The sequence below is a fragment of the Equus przewalskii genome, chromosome X (genome assembly GCF_037783145.1).
Source record: "Equus przewalskii isolate Varuska chromosome X, EquPr2, whole genome shotgun sequence".
Classification (NCBI taxonomy): domain Eukaryota; kingdom Metazoa; phylum Chordata; class Mammalia; order Perissodactyla; family Equidae; genus Equus; species Equus przewalskii.
Genome location: NC_091863.1, coordinates 46,782,487 through 46,807,423, shown reverse-complemented (window position 1 = coordinate 46,807,423; position 24,937 = coordinate 46,782,487). Strand labels below are relative to the sequence as shown.

The 24,937-nt window shown below is 36.3% G+C and overlaps 1 protein-coding gene and 1 long non-coding RNA gene across 2 annotated transcripts in view; one reads left to right on the top strand and one right to left on the bottom strand.

Annotated features, from left to right (window-relative positions):
• LOC139081128 (endogenous retrovirus group K member 7 Env polyprotein-like) overlaps window positions 1-24,937 on the bottom strand; it is a 454,430-nt gene that overhangs the window by 275,096 nt on the left and 154,397 nt on the right. The window lies entirely within an intron of this gene.
• Window positions 1-24,937, top strand: part of LOC139081132 (uncharacterized) — a 135,246-nt gene that overhangs the window by 47,743 nt on the left and 62,566 nt on the right. The gene's annotated exons all lie outside the window — the stretch shown is intronic.

Genomic DNA, 24,937 nt, shown 5'->3' with positions numbered 1-24,937 from the left:
ATTGAATTGTTTCTGTATATTCTGTTTTATCTCATTCAGTTTTTTGGTCATAGCTATTTTGAATTCATTGTAATTGAGCTTACATATTTCTGTATCCTCAGGACTGGGTTCTGGGTGCTTGTCATTTTCTCTCTGGTCTGGAGATTTGATGTAGTGTCTGATGTTGGAAGGTGGGCTCTTCCACATTCTGATATTGCTCAGTTGCAGTTACAGCCTATCGCCACTGAGTGGGGATCGAGAGCCATGTATTCTGGACCCTCCACCTTCAGCTGAGATGGTATGGCATGAGTTGGTTGTGGGGCACTTTCTCCTGCATGCAATCCAGGATTTCTCAATCAGCTTTCATTACCTGGTCTCCTGGTGTCTTGGCTTAATGAGGTCACCCCATGTGAAAGCTTTCACCCCATTAGAGGGCTTCCCTCTGGGCTGCAAGGGCCCTAGGGAGTCCTTGGTCCATGGATGTGCAACCTCTCCCTGGACCCCTTCCCTCACAGATCACCCTGAGGAAGCAACTGCAGGGAGTGAAGTTCCCTCTTACTCAGTTCCAGCTCCCCCGAAGGGGGCTCCAGCCTCTTCAACCTCCATTGTGTGGCTGCGTGTCTCTCTGAGGTTTTTGTGTTGTTAGGATATTTTCTGTTGGAGTATGGTTGCTTCTTTTGGTTGTATATTACAGGGGAGGGAGTCCCGGCCATGTTCACTATGCCATGATGCTGATGTCACCTCTCCTGCTTTGTTTTAATTTGTTTTTGCATGGTATATATTTCTTTATACATTTACTTTTAATCAATATGTGTCTTTATATATAAAGTGAGTTTCTTGTAAACAACATGCACTTGGGTTATTTTTTTGATACACTATGACAGACTTTGTCTTAATTTTTGCAGAAAGCACATTTTCTTGTTATTGAGATGAAATCCACATAACATAAAATTAACCATTTTAGAACATTCACAATCTTATGTAATAGTTACCACTATTTTGGTTGAAAATAGTTTCATCATTCCCAAAAGGAAACCTCATACTCATTAAGCAGTCACTCCTCATTTGCTCATCCCCTAGCCCCTGGTAGCCACTAATGTGGTTTCTTTATCTATGGTTTTACCTAGTCTGGGTATTTCGTATAAATTAAATCATTCATTTTGTGACGTTTTGTGTCTGGCTTCTTTCACTTAGCATGTATCAGTACTTCCTTTCTTCATATAGATATACCAACTTTTATTTATCCATTTATCTGTTAATAAGTATTTGGGTTGTTTCAACCTTCTGACTATTGTGAATAGTGCTACAATGTACAGTCATGTACAAATATTTGCCTGAGTACATGCTTTCAGTTCTTTTGAGAAAATATCTAGAAGTAGGATTGTTGAGCCAAAGATAATTTTAAATTCAACTGTTTTTTCAAGTTTTAATGCGATATTGATATATAACATATGTAAGTTTTAGTCATACAAATGCTTTGTTTTGATACATGTATATGTTGCAGAATGTTTACCACAATAAGGTTAGTTAACACCTCCATCCCCTCACATAATTTCCAGTTTTTTGTGTTGATAACATTTAAGATTTACTCTCTTGAAAACTTTCAAGTATATAATATAGTATTGCTAATTACAGGGACCATGTTATACATTACATCCCAAGAAATTATTTATGTTATAGCTGAAAGTTTGTACTCTTTTACCAACATTTCCCCATTTCCCCCATTCCCTAGACCCATTTAACATCTATTTCTATGAGTTCAGCTTATTTAGATTCCATATGTGAATGATATCATTAAGGATTTGTTTTCCTCTGACATTTCTCCCAGTAAGATACTCTCAAGATCCATCCATGTTGTCATTAAAAAGTGCAATTTCCTTCTTTTTATATGACTGAGTAATATTTCAGTGTACATATATATCAAATTGTCTGTATTTTTTCTCTCTTAAGAATACATATTTTATTAATAAATTTTACATACAAAGTCACTTTTTTATCTATTTGCCTAGAAGCAGTAATAAATAGAAAGCTAGCATTTACAATTAGGGGCCTTGCCTTTGTTTCTGCTGTGGAGCCCCAAGGTGATGTGTCACCTTACTCAGTTATGTCATCTTCCTCCAACTCCATGCACAGTGGGGAAGTAATGGCCAATATGGTGCAGCTTGACTGCTCTTCCCAAATTGTCTTTATCCATTCATTTGTCAATGGACACTTAGGTTGTTTACATGTCTGGCTACTATGAATAATGCTGCAATGAACATAGAAATGCAAATATCTCTTCAAGATCCTGTTTTCATTTCCTTTGCACATATACTCAGAAGTGGGTTTCCAGATCATATGGTAGTTATACTTTTAATTGTTTGAGGAAACTCCGTACTGTTTTCCATAGTGGCTGAACCAATTACATTCCCCCAAACAGTGCATTTGGTTTCCCTTTTCTCCACATCCTCACCAACACTTATCTCTTCTCTTTTTGATGATAAGCATTCTAACAGGCATGAGGTGATATCTCATTGTGGTTTTGATATGCATTTCCCTGATGTTTAGTAATGTTGAGCACCTTTTCAAGTACCTGTTGACTATTTCTTTGTCTTTTTTAGAAAAATGTCTATTCACTTCTTTTGCCCATTTTCAATCAGGTTTTTATTCACTGTTGAACTTTATAAGATTTTTACATGTTTTGGATATTAGATAGACAGTTTGCAAATATTTTCTCCTACTCTATAGATTGCATTTTTGTTTTGCTGATTGTTTCTTTTTGGGTGCAGAATCTTTTTAGTTTGATGTAGGCCCACTTGTTTACTTTTACTTGATTATGCTTTTGGTATTATACCCAAAAAAATCATTGTCAAGACAAATATAAATATTTTCTTTATGTTTCCTTCTAGTAGTTTTATAATTTCTTGTCTTACATTAAATTATTTAATCCATTTTAAGTTATCTCTTTGTGAATGGTGTAATACAGGGGTTCAATTTCATTATTTTGGATGTGAATATCCAGTTTTCCCAGCACCATATATTGAAGGTACTATCCTCTCCCCATTGAGTATTCTTCGCTCCCTTCTCAAATATTAGTAGACATTATGTGTGTGGGTTTATTTCTTGAATCTCAATCATTGTTTCAATGTTTTATATGTGTTTTTCTCATGCCAGTACCATACTGTTTTGATTACTATAGCTTCGTAGTATAATTTGAAATCAGGAAGTGTGAAAGCCTCCAGCTTTATTCTTCATTCTCAGGATTACTTTTGCTATTTGAGATCTTCTGTGCTCCCATATATATTTTAGAATTTTTTTTTTCTACTTTTGTGTAAAGTGCCATTGTGATTTTGGAGGAGCTTGCATTGAATCTATAGAGGCCTTTAGGTAGTAGGACCATTTTGACAATATTAATTCTTCTGATTCATGAACACAGGATATCTTTCAATTTGTGTGAACCTCAATTTCTTTCACTAAATTCTTCTAGTTTCCAGTGTAGAGATCTTTCACTACCTTAGGCATATTTTTTCTGAGTATTTTGTTTGTTGTTGATGCTATTGTAAATGGGATTGTTTCTTTTTTTATTTTATGTTGTTCATCGTTAGTGTATAGAAATACAACTGATATTTGTATCTTGAGTTTGTATCCTGCAACTTTCCTGAATTTGTTTATTAGTTCCAATTGTTTTTTGATGGAGTCTTTATCGCTTTCTACATATAAGATTATATCATCTGCAAACAGAGACCACTTTACTTCTTCCTGTCTGATTTGGATGCCTTTTATTTATTTTTCTTACCTAGTTGTTCTGGCTAGATCTTCTAGGACTATGAAGAATAGGATTCATGAGACTGGGTACCCTTCTCCTGATCTTAGTGGGAAAGCTTTCAACTTTTCACCATTGGTTATGATGCTAGCTATGGGCTGTAATATATGGCCTCTAATATGGGGAGGTACACTCCTTTTATATCCAATTTGTTGAGAGTTTTATCATGAAAGAATGCTGCGTTCTGTCAAATGATTTTTCTACTTCTATTGCGATGATCATGATTTTTCTCTTTCATTCTATTAACGTGATTTATCACATTTATTGATCTGTGTATGTTGAATCATCCCTGCATCCAAAGGATAAATCCTACTTGATCATAGCATATTATCCTTTTACTGTGCTGTTAAATTCAGTTTGCTAGTAGTTTGTTTAGAATTTTTGCACATATATTCATCAGGGATATTGGATTCTAGTTTTATTTTAGTGTCATCTGATTTTGGTAAAGATTATGTTGGCCTCATAAAATGAGTCTTGGAATTTGTCTTCATCTCTAATTTTTTAAAAGAGTTTTAGAATGATTGGCATTAATTCTTCTTTAACAGTTTGGTAGAATTCACTATAGAAAACATCTGATCTTAGACTTTTCTTTGTTGGGAGGTTTTTCTTTACTGATTCAATCTTCTTACTGGTTATAAGTCTGTTCACATTTTCTAATTCTTCATGATTTAATCTTGGTAAGTTGTATGTTTCTATGAAATTTTACATTTCTTCAAGGTTATCCAATTTGTTGGCAAGTAATTGTTCATAGTAGTTTATTATGATCCTTCATATATCTTTGGAATCAGTTGTAAAGTCTCCTCATTTCTGATTTTACTTAAGTCATTTTTTTAGTTAGTCTAGGTATAAGTCTAAAGGTTCTATTTATCTTTTTTTAAAAAAGATCTTGATTTTGTTGATCTTTTCTGTTGTTTTTCTTTTTCTAAATTATTTCTGTTCTGATCATTCTTATTTACTTTCTGCTAACTTTAGCCTTAGATAGCTCTTCTTTTTCTATTTCTTTTAGGAAATACAATGTTTGCTAATCTTTCCTTTTTCTTAATGTAGGCATTTATCGTTATGAAGTTCTCACCTAGATCTGAACTTCCTCAGCTGTTGTTTGAGAGTCTTTGTCTTTCCTTCATTTTGCAAAGACAATTTTTACAGGTAAAATATTTTTGGTTGACTTTTTTTTTAAATTTCAGAACTTTGAAAGTAGTATCCCACTTTCTCCTGGCCTGCAAGAATTCTGCTGAGAAATGTGCTATAGACTCACAGATGGTCCTTTAAAGATGAGGCTTTTTTTCTTCTTTTTAAATTTCTTTTATTGAGGTCATAATAGTTTATAACATTGTGAAATTTCAGGTGTATATTATTATTTGTCAATTACCATATAAGTGCACCCCTTCACCCCTTGTGCACACCACAACCCTTTTCACCCTGGTAACCACAAACTGTCCTCTTTGTCTATGTGTTTGTTTACCTTCCACATAATGAGTAAAATCACGTGGTGTTTGTCTTTCTCTGTCTGACTTATTTTGCTTAAAATAATACCCCCGAGGTCCATCCATGTTGTTTCAAATGGGACTATTTTGTCTTTTTTATGGCCGAGTAGTATTCCATTGTATATATATATACTACTTCTACTTTATCCAGTCATTAGTTCATGGGCACATGGGTTGCCTCCATGTCTTGGCTATTGTGAATAATGCTGCAATGAATGTAGGGGTGCATAAATCTCTTTGAATTGTTGATTTCAAGCTCTTTGGATAAATACCCAGTAGTGGGATAACTGGGTCATATGGTGTTTCTATTTTTAGTTTTTTGAGGAGTCTCCATACTGTTTTCCATAGTGGCTGCACCAGTTTGCATTCCCACCAGCAGTGTATGAGCATTCCCTTTTCTCCACATCTTCTCCAGCAATTGTTTTTTGTATCAGTAATTGTAGCCATTCTGACTGGTGTCAGATTTGCAACTATGCTTTCCAAGTTGGTGGGTTGTCTTTTGGTTTTGATCCTGGTTTCCTTTGCCTTGCAGAAGAACTTTAGTCTGATGAAATCCCACTTTTTTTCTTTGGTTTCCCTCGTCTGAGGAGACATGGTATTTGAAAAGATCCTTTTAAGACCGATGTCAAACAGTGCACTGCCTATATTTTCTTTTAGAAGTTTTATATTTTCAGGTCTTATCTTCAAGTCGTTTATCCATTTTGATTTTATTTTTAGGTGTGGTATAGTGAAAGATAATGGTCTACTTTCATTCTTTTGCATGTGACTGTCCAGTTTTCCCTGAAATATTTATTGAGACTTTCCTTTCTCCACTCTATGTTCTTAGCTCCTTTGTCAAATATTAGCTGTCTGTAGATGTGTGGTTTTACTTCTGTGCTTTCCATTCTCTTCCATTAATCTGTATGCCTGTTTTTGTGTTAGTAGCATGCTGTTTTGATTACTATAGCTTTGTAGTTTATTTTGAAGTCAGAGATTGTGATGCCTCCAGTTTGGTTCTTTTTTCTCAGAAGTGCTTTAACTATTCAGGGTCCTTTTTTTGCCCCATATGAATTTTTGGATTCTTTGTTCTAACTCCGTGAAGAATGTCATTGGGATTCTGATTAGGTTTGCATTGAATCTGTAGATTGCTTTAGGTAATATGCACATTTTAACTATGTTTATTCTTCCAATCCATGAGCGAGGAATATCTTTCCATTTCTTTACGTCATCATTGATTTATTTCAGTAATGTCTTATAGTTTTCAGTGTATAGATCTTTCACCTCCTTGGTTAAATTTATTCCTAGATATTTTATTCTTTTGTTTGCAATTGTATATAGGATTGTATTCTTGAGTTCTCTTTCTCTTAGTTCATTATTAGAGTATAGATGCAACTGATTTTTGTAAGTTGATTTTGTACCCTGCAAATTTGCTCTAGCTGTTGGTCATTTCTAATAGTTTTCTGATGGATTCTTTAGGGTTTTCTATATGTAAAATTTTGTCACCTGAAAACAGTGAGAGTTTCACTTCTTCATTGCCTACTTGGATTCCTTTTATTTCTTTCTCTTGACTAATTGGTCTGGCCAAAACCTCCAGTACTATGTTGAATAAGAGTGGTGACGGGGCCAGTCCTGTGGCCTAGTAGTTAAGTTCATGGACTCCACTTTGGTGGCCTGGGGTTTTGCCAGATCATATCATGGGCACAGACCTAGCACTGCTCATCAAGCCATGATGAGGCAGCGTCCCACATAGCACAAGAAGAAGGACCTACTACTAGAACATACAACTATGTACTGTGGGGCTTTGGGGAACAATAAAACCAAGATTGGTAACAGATGTTAGCTCAAGCGCCAATCATAAAAAAATCAAAACAATAAGTGTGGCGAGACTGGCCACACTTATCTTGATCCTGTTCTCTGAGGGGTGGCTTTCAGTTTTTCCCCAATGAGTACTATGTTGGTTGTAGGTTTGCCATTTGTGGTCTTTATTATGTTGAGGTACTTTCCTTGTATACCCATTTTATTGAGAGTTTTTATCATAAATGAGTGTTGGATCTCGTCGAATGCTTTCTCTGCATCTGTTGAGATGATCATGTGCATTTTATTTCTCATTTTGTTAATGTGGTGCATCACATTGATTGATTTGCAGATGTTTAACCATCCCTGTTTTCCTCATATCAATCTCACTTGATCATGGTGTATGATCATTTTGGGTGTTGCTGTATTTGGTTTGCCAATATTTTGTTGAGGATTTTTGTATCTATATTGATCACTGATATTGAGCTGTAATTTTCCTTCTTTGTTTTTTCCTCGTCTGCCTTTGGTATCAGGGTGATGTTGGCCTCAAAATGTGTTAGGAAGTGTTCCATCTTCCTCAATTTGGGGGGATAGGTTGAGGATAGGTATTAAGTCTTCTTTGAATTTTGGTAGAATCCTCCAGAGAAGCCATTTGGTCTTGGACTTTTATTTTGGGAGGTGTTTTTGATTACTGTTTTAACCTCTTTACTTGTGATTGGCCTATTCAGATTTTCCATTTCTTCTTGATTCAGTCTTGGAAAGTTGTAAAAGTCTAAGAACATATCTATTTCTTCTAGCTTGTCCAATTTCTTGGCATATAGTTTTTCATAGTACTCTCTTATAATCTTTTGTATTTCTGTGGTTCCTGTGGTAATTTCTTCTGTCTCATCTCTAATTTTATTTATTTGAGACTCCTCTCTTGTTTTCCTAGTGAATATAGATAAGAGTTTGTCAATTTTGTTTATCTTCTCAAAGAACCAGCTTTTTGTGTCATTGATCCTTTCTACTTTCTTTTTTGTTTTAATTTCATTTATTTCTTGTTTAATTTTTATTGCTTCCCCCTTCTGCTGACTTTGGGCTTTGTTTGCTTTTCTTTTTCTAATTATGTTAGCTGTAGTTTAAGATTGTGCTTTTTGAGATTTTTCTTGTTTCTTAAGGTTGGCCGGTATTGCTATGAATATCCCTCTTAGGACCATTCTTGCTGCATCCCATATGAGTTCATATGGTATGTTTTCATTTTCATTTGTCTCAAGAGATTTCTTGCTTTCTACTTTAAGTTCTAAAATGATCCACTTGCTGTTCAGTAGCATGTTGCTTTGTGTTCACATCTTTATCCCTTTCCCAACTTTTTTCTTGTAGTTGATTTCTAATTTCATAGCATTATGGTCAGAAAAGATCCTTGATATGATTTCAATATTCTTAAATTTATTGTTGTTTTCCTTGTTTCCCAATATATGGTCTATCCATGACAATGTTCAGTGTGCACTTGAGAAGAATGTGTATCCTGCTGGTTTTGGATGGAGTGTTCTATATATATCTATAAATTACATCTGGTCTAGTTTTTAGTTTAGTTCCACTTTTTCCTTTTGACTTTCTGTCTGGGTGATCTATCCATTGATGGTAAGTGTGGTGTTGAGGTCTCCTAAGATTATTATGTTGTTATTAGTATCTCCTTTTACATTTGTTAATGGTTGCTTTATGTATTTTGGTGCTCCTGTGTTGGGTGCATAAATATTTATAAGTGTTATGTTTTCTTGGTGGAGTGTCCCTTTTATCATTATAGACTGCTCCTCTTTGTCTCTCTTTACCTGTTTTATCTTGAAGTCTACTTTCTGATGCAAGTATGGCAACACCTGCTTTCTTTTGTTTGCCATTAGCTTGGAGTATCATCATCCATCCCTTTACTCTGAGCCCATGTTTGCCATTGGAGCTGAGATGTGTTTCCTGGAGGCAGCATATTGTTTGGTCTTGTTTTTTAACCCAGTCTACCACTCTGTCTTTTGATTGGAGAATGCAATCCATTTATATTTAGAGTGAATATTGATATATGAGGGCTTAATGTTGCCATTTTATTGCTCATTTTCTTGTTCTTCAGCATTTCCTTTATTTCTTGTCCCGTTTATTTCAGACTACCAATTTGGTTAGGCAGCTTTCTATGATGGTTTTCTTAGTTTTCTCCTGATTTATCATTTGTGTTTCAGTTCTAATTATTTGTTTAGTGGTTACCATTATGTTTGTATAAAAAACATCTCATAGATTGCCCATTTTTGGATAGCCTCTTATTTCCTTAGACTAAGCCAATTCCATCTTTTCCTCTTCCCCTTCTAAGTTATTATTGTTGCATCTTATTCCACCCTGTGTTGTGAGATTCGGGTTAAAATGATAAGATTAAATTTATTTTTGGTGTTTTCTTTCCCTTTAACTTTAATGTTATAATAGAGTGTTTGCTCGCCTGTTCTGATAGAGGGCTGCAATTTTCTGACTTTGCCTACCTATTTAATTCCTTGCTCAGGGCATTGTAACCCCTTTCATTTTTTTTTTTCAGGCATAAGGGCTTTCTTGAGGATTTCTTGTAGGGTATCTTTTGGCCATGAACTCTCTTTGCTTTTCTTTATCTGGGAAAGTTTTTATTTCTCCATCATATCTAAAGGATATTTTCGCTGGATAGAGTATTCTCGGCTGAAAGTATTTGTCTTTAAGAATTTTAAATATATCATTCCATTCTTTCTTAGCCTGTAAGTTTTCTACTGAGAAATGCACGGACAGCCTGATAGGGGCTCCATTTTAAGTTATTTTCTTCTTCCTTGCTGCCCTCAATATTTTTTCTTTGCCGTCGATTTTTGCCAGCTCTACTACTATATGCTTTGGAGAAAGTCTTTTTACCTTGATATAGTTAGGAGATATATTGGCTTGTTTCACTTGTATTTCCAGCTTCTTCCTCCGGTTTGGGAAGTTCTCAGCTATTATTTCTTTGAACAAGCTTTCTGCTCCTTTCTCATTCTTTCTCCCTCTGGAATACCTATAATCTTTATATTGCATTTCCTAATTGAGTCAGATATTTCTCAGAGAATTTCTTCATTTCTTTTTAGTCTTAGTTCTCTCTCCTCCACGTGAAGCATTTCCATATGTCTGTCCTCAAGACTGCTGATTTGTTCCTGGATATCAGCTCTATTGTTCAGGGTGTCCAGATTTTTCTTTATCTCAATCATTGTGTTTTTCATCTCCAGTATTTCTGATTGGTTCTTCTTTATAGTTTCAATCACTTTTGTGAAGAAGTTCCTGGTTTCATTGAACTGTCTCTCTGTATTTTATTGTAACTCATTGAGTTTTTTTGATTGCTCTTTTGAATTATCTCTCATCTAGATTATAAATTTCTGTGCCTTCCAGATTGATTTCTGGGTACTTATAATTTTCCTTCCAGTATGCAGATTTAATAAATTCTTTCATTCTGTTTGGTGGCATGGATTTGTACCTCTCCATAGTGATAGTATCTGATCACAGCTTTCACCAGCTGCCACTGTGTGGGGGTCGAGAGCTGTATATTCTGAGCCTGCCACAATCTGAAGTTCACTCACTCCTGCCACTGGTTGCTTTTTTGTCTGTGTGCTGCTCTGGCTGACTGGTTGCACTGGAATGCTGGATGGAAAGGGGGGCACTTTCTTTCATCTATGCTATACCAGGGCATTCTAGCTTGGATCTCCTGATCTGCTCTCTTTGTATGCTAGCTTGATGAAGACATCCCTGTGATAGCATATTTACCTCTGTGTGGGGCTTTCCCACAGGCTGTGAGGGAACTTGGACAGTGATGGTGTTCCTGCAAAGGGCTGCACCTCCCTCTTTTCCTCTCAGAGCTGTGTAAATTCCTGGGGTTGCTGCCATTCAGGAAAGAGAAAATTCCCCTTACCTCCTTCGACTTACTCTGGCTGGTCCACCTCCACCTTCAGAGTTATGGCTGCATGGGTCTCTTGGACTTCTTTTGTGTTGTATGACTGTCCTCTGTTGGTATATGAATGTCTTTTTCATTGTATCTTAGAGGGGAGAGCCTAAGGGAAAAGCACTGACATCAGCATCATGGCTTCCTTTCTTGCTACTTTTAAAATTCTCTTTTGTTGGTGTTGGAATCCAATGTACACATCAGGATAGATGCAGAGAGGGCTAATGGCCACTCTGAGTTTATTATAACCAGCATTTCAACATATACATAGCTTACAGCTGTTAAACGTACACAGCTGATCTGGACAATGTAATTAGCGAATGCAAAGAATTCTTAGTGATTTCTCAAGGAGCCCTCCCTTGGCCTCTGTTTTGATATTATCATGTAATTCGTGTGCTCGTATATTTTATCTCAGAGTATGCAAGGCCTCCTAGGCAACAGCCCCTCCTGCTCCTGATATCGTGTCTCCATCTGTGCCCCTAGGCGACCACGCCTGGCTTAGGTTGCCTCCTCCTGGAGGTCTTACCCGTCATTGGCTGACCAGCCTTCTCACCTCCAGGTCACAGTTTGTTGGCAAGCCTTTTCCAGTGATTATTAACCCTTCCTGTGTCAGGGGCGGCTACATCTTTGTCTTGATTTTAAACAGTTTTATTATAATATGTCTTGGAGAAGATTGTTTTGTGTTGAAATTTGGGGTGATCTTTAGTTTCTTAAACTTGACTATTCAAATCTCTTCCTAGATTTGGGATGTTCTCAGTCATTATTTCTTTAAGTAAGCTTTCTGCCTCTTTCTCCCTCTCTTTTCCTTTTGTGACTCCAATAATATTTGGGTTGTTTCTTTTCATGGAATCTCATAATTTATGTAGGTTTTCTTCACTCTTTTTCATTCATTTTCTTTTTGCTGCTTTGACTGGATTATTGCAAATGACCCATCTTTTAGTTCAGTAATTCTTTCAACACCTTAGTTGAGTCTGTTCTTGATGCTCTCTCTTGAATATTACAGACTAGTCATTTTACTTTTCAACTCTGAGATTTATGTTTTTACTTTTAATTATTTCTATGTCTTGCTGAACTTCTCATTTTTTCCATTCATCATGTTGTTAATTTAATTTAGTTGTCTATGTGTGTTTTCTTGGTGTTCACTGTATATCTTTTAGTAAATTATTCTGAATTCTTTGTCAGATGATTCATTGATCTGCATTTTGCTAGGTTTAGTCATTGAAGTTTTATTAGTTTCTTTTCCTTGGTTATTTATGATCCTTGTGCCTGTATCAATGTCTACATATTTTAGAAAGTACGCACCTCTTCCAGTTTACAGACTGACTTTGGCAGTCTTCACCCTAAACCAGTCAGTCTGTCTAGACATTCTGAGTGGGCCATCTAGTCATGTCTGCAGGTGAACTTTCTGCCAGAGTCCTTGGGCAGTCACATCTGATGCCTGGGTCAGTATGTGGGCAGGCCTGGTGCTTGAGTACATGTGCCCCAGTCTAGAGCCTGGATCTGTGCTGGCAGGAACTGAGCTTGGAAACACTGGAGCTAGCCTGTTGCTAAAGACTGTGGTAATGGGCCTTGTGCCTGTGTCTGTATGAGTAGACTTGGATCCTGGGTCCACAGGGGCTAACCAGGCACCCAGGACCACTGGAGTGGGCCTAATACCTTGTTCCATGATGGCTGATCCAGTACCCAGGAGGCTGTTTTCATGATTGCCAGCCTGGAGCCTGGGGTTGTGGGAGTTGGTCTGTACCCTGGAGATTAGGGGGCTGCACTGGAATTTGAGCTTCTAGGAGCAAGTCTGGCTTTGGGGTGGACTGGTGGCCTGGGTTCATAGGAGCTGTCCCTGAAGCTGGAGCCATGGGGGCTGTTCTGGCATTGGGAAAGTCTGGGAGCCTGGGCCAATGGGAGCCAGTCTGGAGTCTGGGTCTGTAGGGGTTGGCCTGGTGATGGGTGGGCCAAAGGCCTGGATCCAGGAGATACGGCCTTGTGCTGGGGTGAGTTGAAAGCTTGGGCCCATGGTAGTCAACTGTCTCTGGAGCAGGCTGAGAGCCTGCATTTGCTGCTATACATCTTAAGCCTGGTTTCATGTGGAGTGATTGGGAGCCAATGGCCACAGGTGTCACAGGGAGCCATAGAATATGGCTGGATCTGGGATGTAGCAGGAGCCTGGGTTTGTGCAAGCTCTCTAGTAGGATGTTGAGATAGCTGTCTTGGGTCATGGGAGCAAGCAGACCCTGGGGGTAGGCTGAAGGCCTGAGTTTTCATGGTTCCACTGTGAGCCTGTAGCCATTGATACCACTTGGGGCCATGTGAGCTGTTGGAGTCTGCAAGTACTGAGCACCTGTGTTTGTGGGGGCCCACCAGGAGCCAGTGTCATGAAATTTGCCTCAGGCTGTGGAGCTTTCAGAGCTGGTAGGCACCAGAGTGAGCTGGAGGCCTGGGTTCATAGGAGCCCACCAAGAGCCTGGTGTCCTGAAAGCCACTTGAGGCTAAGGGAGCCACCTGGGGTTGCTGGAGTGAGTAGATGCCAGTGTGAGCCTGGGGTCTGGATTCATGGTAGCTTGCCAGGAATATGGTGCAATGGAAGCAGCTTGGTCCTGTGGGAGCAGTCTGGGGCCTTGGAAGTCAGCAGGCACTAGGGTGGCTAGGGCCTTGGGTTCATAAGAGCACACTGGATGCCACCTAGGGCTGAAGTTGGCCTGGTGTTAGAGCAAGTTGATGCTTGGTTTGCAGTGAAGTCAGATGCTCAGGATCTGGGTTTGTGGGAGCATAACGGGTGCCACCTAGGGCTGTAGTTGACCCCAGAGCAAGATAGCTCTGGGGTCTATACTGAAGTCAGGTGCTCATTTCACTATCCTTCAACCAGAGGGAGGGAATCTCTCTCCACAATGGATGCCAGGGCTTGGGGGAGGGGTAATGAGGGTAGTGCGAACCTATCATTCATATCCTCCTCCATACGTTTTTTCTGGCTTCTGTGCTTCACTCAGCTTTGTAATTTCTCTCCTGGAATCCTTAGCTCTTGTAAATGCATTTTCTTTCATGGAAAGTTGTTCAAATTGATGTTTCTGGTAGGGCACACGTGCTAGAAATTCCTATACCACCACTTTGTTGACATCACTCCTCACATCAGTTTCTGATTTTTAGTTGCTGTATTTAGATAATTGACATTTAAAGTGATTACTAATGGAGTTAGATTAATACCTACCACATTTTTAGTGTTTTTTAGTTGTTTTGCTTTGTTCTTATTTTTATCTTTCAGTTTTTTTCTGCCTTTTTTGGTTTTAATTGAGCATTTTATACAATTCCATTTTCTCTACTTTCTTACAAGTCAGTTATAATTCCTTTTTTATTTACTTTGTTTAGTGGTTTCCCTAGAGTTTGGAATTTATATGAACATCCAATCCAAGTCCACTTTCAAATAGCACTATATAATTTCATAAATAGTGTGAGTGACTTATTATAACAAAGTAATCCTAATTCCTTGCTCACATCTCTTGCATCATTGCTGACATTCATTTCACATATATATATATAAGCATATGTAACATATTTTTTACATGAATGTACAATTTTTATAATCTGTCTCTATATATCTCTGTGTATATATTATATATATAAGCATATTGTTATTATTTCAAACAAATTATTATCTCAGGTCATTTAAGGATAAGAAATATAAAAGTTTTTACTTTACCTTTACTTATTCCTTCTTTGATGCTCTTCCTTTTTTAATGTAAATCCCAGTTTCTGACATACTTTCCTTTCCTTCTGTTTAAAGTACTTCTGTTAAAATTTCGTTCAAGGCAGGTCTACTGACAACAAACTCCTTCAATTTTTGTCTGTCTGAGGAGCACTATTTCTCCTTTTGAAGGATAGTTTCACAGGGTACAAAATTCTAGGTTGGTGTCTTTTCTTTCTCTCAACATTTTAAACATTCATTCCAATCTCTTCTTGCTAGAGGAGAAGACATATGCAATTCTTATCTTTGTTCTTTTATAGATAAGGTGTTTTTCCCTCTGACTTCTTTCAAAATTTTTCTTTATATTTGATTCCTAAAATTTGAAAATTATATGCTGAGGTTTAGTTTTTATGGCATTTTTTTCTGCTTGGTGTTCTCTGAGCTTCTTGGATCTGCAGTTTGGTGTCTGACATTAATTTGGACGAAGTCTCAGTCATTATTATTTCAAATATTTCTTCTGTTCTTTTCTCTCTTTCTTCTCATATTCACATAATGTATATGTTGCACTTTTTATAATTCCCACAGTCCTGGGATATTCTGTTCTCTCTTTGTATGTCTTTGCTCTCTTTGCATTTCATTTTGATTCTATTTGGTTCTATTGATATATCCTCTATCTCAAAGATTCTTTCCTCATCTTTTTCCATTCTACTAATAAGCCCATCAATGTCATTCTTCATTACTCTTACAATGTTTTTTTGTCTCTGTCATTTCTTTTTGGTTCTTTTTTAGGATTTCCATTTCTCTGCTTACATTACCTATACATTCTTACATGCCATCTGCTTTATCTATTAGAGCCCTTACCATATTAATCATAGCTGTTTTAAATTCTTCATCTGATATTTTCAATATCCCTGCCATGTCTGATGCTTGCCCTGTCTTTTCAAATTGTGTTTTTTTCCTTTTGGTATGCTTGGTAATTTTTTTCTTGATATCCAGACATGATGTAGTGAGTAAAATAAACTACTGTGAATAGACCTTTAGTAAGGTGGTGGTGAAGTATGTGTGGAAGGGAAGTGTTCTATTGTCCTATGATTAGGTGTCAGTATTTTAGTGAGCCTATCACTCTGGACTGTGAACTTCACAAGTGATTCTCAGTGTTTTTCTTCTCCTTGAGGTGGGAATGAATGGTTAGAGTGAACTGAAGTTGGGTGTTTTCTCTCTCCCACATGAAAGGCTCAGGCATGTTAGGGTGTATTTTTTTCTTCCACAGGTCAGTTAGGCTCTGAGAATACCCCAGGAGGTTAGGGTCTAGTTAACTTATTTCCCTTGAGATGAGGCCTTGTTGTGATAGAACAGAATTCTATGATGAAATTAAAAATAATTCTTTTCCTCTCTTGCTACATGAAGCCTAAGCCATTTTTTCTCCAGTATTTACTGTAAGAATATCAATATTGTGGGTGTACTTCATGATTGGGTCCCCCCAGAGTTTTGACTCTAAAAGTTGTCCACACTTAGCCTCCAGCAATTTGTCATTTGTGGTTTAGGTTTTCCTACCCTTGGACTGGTTCTCATAGTGGTTTCTCCATGAGAGTCTTTGCTCTCTAGTCACAAATCCCTATATTCACCTGTCTCTCCAATATTTAGAGGTGCAGTTTGCCATCTGACTTCTCCTCTCTTATGGACCCACAAAATGTTATTTGTCAGCCTGCTCAACTTTTTACTTGTTGTTAGGATGGAGTGATGAATTCCAGGGTCCTTACATGTGGAACCAGATACCAAAAGTCTGATTCAGTGATCTTTTTTAGAAATGATATGCTTTGTTTCCTTTATCCTTTTGTTTATCTTCTATAGGTAATTTCTTTGTGGTTTAAATGAAGTTACATAAAACATGGTTGTAACATTCTATTTTAAGCTGAAAACTACTTAAATTCAATTGCATAGAAAACTCTATACTTTTACTCCCATTCCACTTTATGTTAGTGATGTCACAATTTATATTTTGTCATAGTGTATGTATATTAACATAGTTTTGTGGTTATAGGTTTTTTAAAAACACTTTTGACTTTTAATTTTTATACCGTTATTGTATTACAGTGTTATGTATTTGTCTATATATTTACCTTTACCAATGAATTTAATACCTTCATATGCTTTCATGTTTCTCTTCAGCATTCCTTTGTTTCAACTTGAAGAACTCCCTGTAGTATTTCTTGTATGGCAGGTTTTGTGATGATAAACTCACTTAGCTTTTGTTTGTCTGGAAAATTCTTTCTCTTTTCCATTTATGAAGGCAGTCTTTCTGAGTATAGTATTGTTTTTTGGCACGTTTTATTTTTCTTTCAAAACTTTGAATATATCATCCCATTCTTTACTGGCCTGCAAGGTTTCTGCAGAGAAATACACTGTTAGTGTTATCCTTCTTCATGACAAGTCACATTGCTCCTGCTGATTTCAAAACTCTTTCTTTGTCTTTGAATTTTGAAAAAGGGATTATAATGTGTCTTCGTGTAGAGTCTTTTTGATTCTTCCTATTTGGGATCTGCTGTACTTCATAAATCTGGTTGTCCATTTTTCTATTCAGTTTTGGGATCGTTTCAGATACTATTTCTTTAAATAATTTTCTGCCCCTTTCTGTGTCTCTTCTCCTTCTAGTACTCCCATAACACATATATTAACCTATTCGTTGTGGCCCCATAAGCCCATTAAGTTTTCTTCACTCTTTTTCATTAAGTGTTTTTTTCTTCTCTGACTGGATAATTTGAAATGACATATCTTTGAGTTTGCTGGTTCTTTGTTTTGCTTGATCAATTCTGCTGTTGAATTGCTTTAATGAGTTGTTTCAGTTCAGTTATTGTATTCTTCAAACCTTGAGTTTCTTTTTGTTTTTTTGTATAAATTCTCTTTATTTATATTCTCATTTTGTTCATGGAGTGTTTTTCTTATTTCACCAATTTTCTTTTTATGGTCTCATAAATCACTGAGGTTCTTTAAAACAATTATTTTTAAATTCTTTTTTTTCAGTTTCCTTTCTTAATAGTCTTTTTTAAAAATTAAAATATTTTAAAAATATAACGTGTAAGTTTAAATTTTACAACATGTTGATTTGAAACATTTATGTATTGCACTATGATTGCCATTGTAACATTAGCTAACAGTTCTATCACATCACGTAATTTTCATTTTTTTTTTGAAGTGGGATTTGTGAAGATCTGGTCTCTTAGCAAGTTTGATGTTTATAATACAATATTGTATACTGTTCATTAGACCTCCAAGATCTATTTGTGTACTCGTTACAAGTTTGTAAACTTAAACATCTCTCCTATTCCCCCATCATCCAGCTCCTGGTAATCCTCATCTTACCCTATACTTTTATGAGTTTGATGATTTTAGGTTTCACATGTAATTGATATCATACACTATTTGTCTTTCCCTGTCTGACTTATCTAACTTTTAATAATGTCATCAAGGTCCACCCATGTTGTTGCAAATCACAGGATTGCCTTCTTTCTCGTGGCTGAATAATATTCCATTGTTTATATATGTCATGTACTTTTTATCCATTCATCAATTGATGGGCACTTAGGCTGTTTCCATATCTGGATACTGTGAAGTGTGCTGCAATAAACATGGGAGTGCATATATGTCCTTGAGATTCTGTTTTCATTTCCTTGCTGGGTCATGTGGTAGTTCTATTTTTAATTTTTGAAGAATCTCCATACTGTTTCCATAGTGGCTGAACAAATTTAAACTCCCACCAACATTGTACAAGGGTTACTTACTCTTCATATCCTCATCAACACTTGTTATCTACTGTCTTGTTGATATAGCCATTTTAACAGGTCTGAGGTGATCTCATTGTGGTTTTGATTTGCATTTCCCTAATGATTAGTGATGTTGAGAATCTTTTAATGTACCTGTTTGGCCCGCTGGATGCGTCCTTTGGAAAACTGTCTATTTAGCTCCTCTGCCCATTTTTAAATCACATTGTTCATTTTTTGTTGTTGTTATTGAGTTTTATAAAATTTTGTATATTGTGGATATTAACCTTTATCCAATATAAGGTTTATAAATACTTTCTCTCATTCTCTAGGTTGTCTTTTTATTTTGTTGATTGTTTCTTTTGCTGTGCATAAACTTTTAAATTTAATGTAGTCTCACTTATTGATATTTGCTTTTTTATGTGTGCTTGTCATGGCGTCATATGCAAAATCATTGACAAGACCAATGTCAAGGAGCTTTTTCTCTATGTTTGATTCTAGGGGTTTTATAAGATCAGTTTGTATATGAAGTCTTGATCTATGTCAAGTTAATTTTTGTGAGAGGTATAATATGGAAGTCCAATTCTATTTCCCTGCATGTGTTTATCCAGTTTCCCCAGCACCATTTATTGAAGTGACTATCCTTTCCCCATTTGATCTTCTTGGCTCCCTTCTCAAATATTAGTTGGCCATATATTCAGGAGCGTAATTCTGGGTTCTCTACTCTGTTCCATTGGTATATGTCTATTTTAGACAGTACCATACTGCTTTTTGTTTGTTTGTTAGTGAGGAAAATTGGCCCTGAGATAATATCTGCACCAATATTCTTCTATTTTTGTATGTGAGTCACTGCCACAGCATGGCTTGATAAATGACATAGGTCCATGCCTGGGATCCAAACCTGTAAACCCTGGGCCACTGCAGCAGAGCACTCTGAACTTAACCACTATGCAACCAGGCCAACCCCCATACTGTTTTAATTGCTATATCTTTGTAGTATAGTTTGAAATTGGGACCTGTGATGCCTCTGGCTTTGTTCTTTCTCAGGATTGCTTTGGCTTTTTGGGATCTTTTGTGGTTCCATAAAAATTTTAAGTTTTTTTTCTTTTTTCTGTGAATCATGATATAACGACCTTCTTTTTCCCTTGTTGCCATTTGTTGGTTTAAAATCTATTTTATCTAATATATGTATAGCTACTCCTGCTTTCCTTTGGTTTCTACTTGCATAGAATATCTATTTTCATGCATGCCTTCACTTTGAATCTATATGTGCCCTTAAAGCTGCAGTAGGTCTCTTGTAGGCAGCATATAGCTTTTTCCTTGTTTTATTCATCTGTGCTCTTTATGTCTTTTGATTGGACACTTCAATCCATTTACATTTAGAGTAATTTGTATATGTAGGGACTTACTAATACCATCTTCTTAATTGTTTTCCAGCTGTTTTGTATTCTCTTTTTAATTTCTTCTCTTATTGCTGTCCTTTTTTGTGAAATGATTTTCTATAGTGATAGGCTTTGATATCCTTCTTTCCGTCTTGTATGAATCCACGCTAGGATTTTGCTTTGTGTTTCCATGAGGCTTATATAAAATAGTCTTTTTTGCACTGATAAAAATTTACCTTTGGTCATATGCAAAAAACTACTTTTCCTCCTCTCATTATGTTTTTGATATCACTCTTTCCATCTTTTTGTATTGGGTATCCATTAGAAATTGTTGTAGCTATAACTACTTTTAATATTTTTTGTCCTTTATCCATTTACTAGAGTCAACTTGTTAACACACCTCCATATTACAGTATTAGAATTTTCTGAATTTATTTACAATATTGTTTCTAAATCTATTTACAATATTGTTTGCCTTTCTTTACCTTTAACAGTGTGTGTTGTATATTTTCAAATGTTTTCATGTTAGTAATTAGCATCCTTTTATTTCAGTTTAAAGAACTTCTGTAAGTATTTCCTGTAAGATAACTTTTGTGATGAATCCACAGCTTTTGTTTATTAGGGAAAGGTTTTATATTGCTTTTATTTCTGAAGAACAACTTTGGTGGATAAAGCGTTATTTCCTGTTGATTTCTTTCAGCACTTAGAACATATCATTCCATTCACTTTTGTCCTGTAAGATCTCTGCTGAGATATCTACTTAAAGCCTTATAGGTATTCCCTTGTATGAGATAAATTATTTTCTCTTGCTTCTTTTAAAATTCTGTCTTTGATTTTAGAGTTTTATTATAATGTGTCTTTAAGTAGATCATTTTGAATTGAAAGTTTGGAGTGATCTTCTAGCTTCATGAACTTGGATGGTCAAATCTCTCCCCCCGGGTTGGGATGTTGTCAGCTGTAATTTCTTTAAATATGCTTTCTACCCCTTTCTCTCTCTTCTGTCCTTGGAATTCAAGGATACATACACTTTTTCTTGATAGCATCTCATAAGTCACATAGGCTTTCTTTATTATTTTTACTCTTTTTTGTTTCTGCTCCTCTGATTGAATGATTTCAGTTGATATGTCTTTGAGTTCACAGATTCTTTCTCTTGCTTGGTCATGCCTGCCATTGTAGCTCTCTATTGAATTCAATTCAGTCATTGTGCCTTCAGTTCCAAAATATCTGTCTAGTTCTTTTTCATGTTTTCTATCTTTCCTTTGAACTTGTAATTTTGTTCTTGTATTGTTTTCCTAGTGTCCTTAAATTGTTTATCTGTGTTCTAACATAGTTCTCTGAACATCTTTAGAACAATTATTTTTAATTCTTTGTTGGGTGTTTTTTGGATCTCCATTTATTTGGTGCCAGTTACTGGAAGTAGCCTTGAGTAGTTCTCTACACATTTGAAGAAGCAGCCACTTCTTCACAGTAATGAGGTTAGGACAGGAAGCATGCAGGCATGCAGCTAGGGCGGCTAGCTACAGCCAAGCACAGTGGTGCAGGTAGTGACAGAAGACAGCACCTCACCTGGGCCCACAAGCAGCTGTGGGGGCCATGGCTGTTGGAGTGTTCTCCTATGGCTGTACAATCTCCACCCAGGTGTGTGCACTGCAATGGGGGGTTAGTTATGGGTATCAGGCTGGCAGTGTACAAGTGCACAACTGGAGAGTCTAACCTTATGTTCATGAATGGTGGTTTTGGTCATACACAGAAATCTAGATTGGTGCCTTGCTCTCCCATAGTCACAGGGGCCTAATCTGGCTTCCCATGCATTTTCTGGGCTTCAGTGGAGGTGGAAGTGGGAGGGAGAAGTGAGGGACTTAGGTGTTTGGCATCAATGAATGTGAATACCTGTGAGTCAAAAAGTGGTAAAATCTACAGGAGGTCTGAATGTCTGCACTGGCCATTGGTTGCTTTTGCAGTTGCAAAAGCTGCTGGATTTGTCTGCAAAGCATGTTACTATAAACCATGATTGCTCTCACTGTGTTCTTGCTGTTGGTAGGCCCTACTTTTCTTTCTTTTTCCTAGCCATCTCTATACATCTCTGTTTTGCCAGTCTGAGTGTGCAAAACTGAAGCAGGACCTTTGTCCAGTGTCCTGAATGGCTAGAGAAGCTGTTTTCTCACCCTGGTCTTTCTTTTCTAATGGGAGGAGCTCTTTCTCACTGGGAATTTTCCTCTTAGCACTGAGAAATGTAGGTTAAGGGAGGGGATGATGTATGCAAAATAAAGCTGTCTTCCTTCTTTTTTCTGTGGTTATTTCCAACTTTTTTTCCCACTGTGTTGTTAAAATTTTTTAAATGGATCCCAGAGCTTTCCCAGAACTGTTTTTGTTCAAGAATAGCTGTCTAATTGTTGACCTTTGTTCAGGGACAAAGGCTAGGGTCTCCTACATTGCCATTTTGGTGACATCACTCTTCCTCTATAAGGCCTTTATGACTGACTTCTTTTACTTATCATAATGTTTTTGAGGTTTATCCATCTTGTAGTAGTTATCAGTACTTAATGTACTTAATAATGTAATAAATGAAATTTCACAAGGTTGTAAACTATCATAACCTCTATAAAAATATATAGTTTAATTTTGACAAGGCATTCTACTTGTAACAGGGTTTAACTTGGTGTGGGGATAATTTACTTTTGACTTTATGGTTCTGTAAAGTTTGAAATATTTTCCTTATTTATTTGATACATCACATAATATTTGATCTATCATGTTTTACTATACCAACAATTTAAAAAACAAATGTAATTTTAAAACTCCTTTCTTTTTAGATGTAAACATTGCATAGAGACTTATGTTTCTCAGTCTCAGCAGTGATGATTATCTCTTAGCAGCAAGCATCTTGAAATTTACAATCACCAGCAGAGCCCAGATGGGACAATGATTATTGAAATGATTATGTGTCATAGTGTTTCAGTATAAGATAATAAACATTCCAATAAAATGAAATTATAAGGTTCTTTGTATTCAAATAAAATATAGAAGGCTGATATTAGAGCTTTATCTGATACACATTCTTAAATTTTGCATCTAAATTTAAAATTAATCATATGCTAATAGTTTCAAAGTTTAAATGAAATATATGACTTTTTAGAAGATGCAAATACCAAAATTAATTCAAGAATACATAGAAAATGTGAATAGGCTAATATTTCTAGAAGGTATTAAATAATAGCATAATAGTTCATAGCTGCTCAATAAGTGTAGCTGACAGACTTCTCCTCAGGTCCTGAAAATTGGATTGAGACAGCAGTAACATAGATACATAAATAATAAAGCAATCTTGCATTCCTGGGATAAATTAATTATATATTCTATATATTCTATTCTAGAATAGAAAGGAACTTCCTTAACTTGATAAAGTAAATGTACAAAAATGAAATGTATAACAACATTAAACTTAATGTTGAAAGACCTAATATCTTTCCCCTAAGATTGAAGACAAAACAATTACTTCCATTCCACTCTCTAATTCTTATTCAAAATTATACTGCAAGTCCAAGCACATGCAATAAGGCAAGGAAAAGAAATAAAAGGTATACAGATTAGAAAAGTAGAATAAATATTTCTCTATTCATAGACAACATGATTCTCTAAATAGAAAAATCATAAGGAATCCATAGAAGAAAAGGCCAGGACCAGATGGCTTCACTGGTGAATTTTTCCAAACATTTTTTTTTAAAGATTTTATTTTTTTCCTTTTTCTCCCCAAAGCCCCCCATACATAGTTGTATATTCCTTGTTGTGGGTCCTTCCAGCTGTGGCATGTGGGACGCCACCCCAGCGTGGTCCGATGAGCAGTGCCATGTCCACACCCAGGATTCGAACCAACGAAACACTGGGCCGCCTGCAGTGGAGCGCGTGAACTCAACCACTCGGCCACGGGGCCAGCCCCTTTCCAAACATTTAAAGAAGAATTAACTCCAATTATTTTCAAATTCTTCCAAAAAATTGAAGAGAAAGGAAAACTTCAAAATTCATTTTATGAGGCCAGCATTACCTTGATTTATACCAAAGCCTGAAAAGAATACTACAAGAAGGCTGGCCCGGTGGCACAGCGGTTAAGTGTGCACGTTCCACTTCAGCAGCCCAGGGTTCACCAGTTTGGATCCTGGCTGTGGATGTGGCACCACTTGACATGCCATGCTGTGGTAGGCATCCCACATATAAAGTAGAGGAAGATGGGCATGGATGATAGCTCAGGGCCAGCCTTCCTCAGCAAAAAGAGGAGGATTGGCAGCAGTTAGCTCAAGGCTAATCTTCCTCAAAAAACAAAAAAGAATTCTACAAGAAAAGAAAACTGCATTCCAATATCTATGATAAATATACATGCAAAATTCTCAATAAAATGCTAGTAAACCAAATTCAGCAGTGCATTAAAAAGACCACTCACCATGATCAAATGGGATTTATCCCTGCAATGCAAAGATGGTTCAACATATGGAAATCAATAAATGTGATACATCACAGTAATAGAATAAAAGAAAAAATTTTATGATCATTTCAATAGATGCAGAAAAAGCATTTGACAAAATTCAATGTCTATGTGTGACAAAAACTCTTTAACAAATTAGGTATAGAAGGAATGTACCTCAACATAATAAAGGCCATATATGAGAAGCCCACAGCCCACAGCATACTTATGATTAAAGGTTGAAAGCTTACCCTCTAAGATCAGGAAGAAGACAAAGTTGCCCATTCTCATCACTCCTATTCAATACAGTACTGGAAAGTCCTCGCTATTGCAATCAGGCAAACAAAATAAATAAAAGACATCAGAATTGGGAAAAAAAGCAAAATTGTCCCTATTTGCATGTGACATTATTTTATAGAGAGAAAATTTTAAAAAAAACCACCAAATTTGTTAGATGTAATCAACAAACTTAGTAAAGTTGTAGGATACAAAATTAGCATACAAAAATCAGTAGCATTTCTATACACTAACAGTGAAATATATGAAAAGGAAATACAGAAAATTATCCCATTTACGACAGCACCAAAACAATAAATTAGTTAGGAATAAATTTAACTAAAAATATGAAAGCTCTCTACTATGAAAACTACAATACATTGACGAAATAAATTGAAGAAGACACAAATAAATGGAACT